This window comes from Penaeus monodon, chromosome 25 (assembly GCF_015228065.2).
Source record: "Penaeus monodon isolate SGIC_2016 chromosome 25, NSTDA_Pmon_1, whole genome shotgun sequence".
Classification (NCBI taxonomy): Eukaryota; Metazoa; Arthropoda; class Malacostraca; order Decapoda; family Penaeidae; genus Penaeus; species Penaeus monodon.
Window position 1 is genome coordinate 40,084,367 of NC_051410.1, and position 506 is coordinate 40,084,872.

The 506-nt window shown below is 46.6% G+C and overlaps 1 protein-coding gene and 1 long non-coding RNA gene across 2 annotated transcripts in view; one reads left to right on the plus strand and one right to left on the minus strand.

Moving 5' to 3' along the window:
- LOC119589268 (venom dipeptidyl peptidase 4-like) overlaps nucleotides 1–506 on the minus strand; it is a gene marked incomplete in the record, with an annotated part of 98,295 nt that overhangs the window by 9,508 nt on the left and 88,281 nt on the right.
- LOC119589269 overlaps nucleotides 1–506 on the plus strand; it is an 11,272-nt gene that overhangs the window by 5,894 nt on the left and 4,872 nt on the right. Inside the window, exon 2 of the long non-coding RNA XR_005230177.1 lies at nucleotides 73–349. This is a non-coding gene — a long non-coding RNA (uncharacterized LOC119589269). The remainder of the gene's footprint in view (nucleotides 1–72; nucleotides 350–506) is intronic.

A 506-nucleotide genomic window follows, 5' to 3' on the forward strand; every position in this document is an offset into this window, starting at 1 on the left:
GTCCTCTCCTAAACACGTCACGCCAATAAAAATAGACAATAAAAACTACACATTTTTTTCTTTTTTTTCCAGGGTATTTTCGAGCCCCATTGTTCACTCCGCCCTTGTCCGCAAGGCCTATAAAGAGGCGCGGAGAGCAGCATGACGTCACAACCCCCACAGATGACAAGCACGAACGGCGTTGTCCAACACTTACATATGCCAGAGTTGACATGCACAGAAACGCACACACTCCGACTTTCACACCTAAGCAAGCACGTTCACTCCAGGCAAGTAAGCACGCCAGACCCACTCCGGGCTTAATCGAGCTACAAGCACACGATCGCATGTTGAGAACCTAGAAGCTCAGGTGATTAAGTTGTCGTACTTTAGCTTTCAGAGGAACCGACGCCAAACGCTTATCTGCTTGTTCAAACGCGGCAATCAACAGAGGATCATCATTAAGGTGAAAATGTTGAGTGACAAGGGAAATTGATTGATGTGTAAATACTACCGGGTGACTAGAT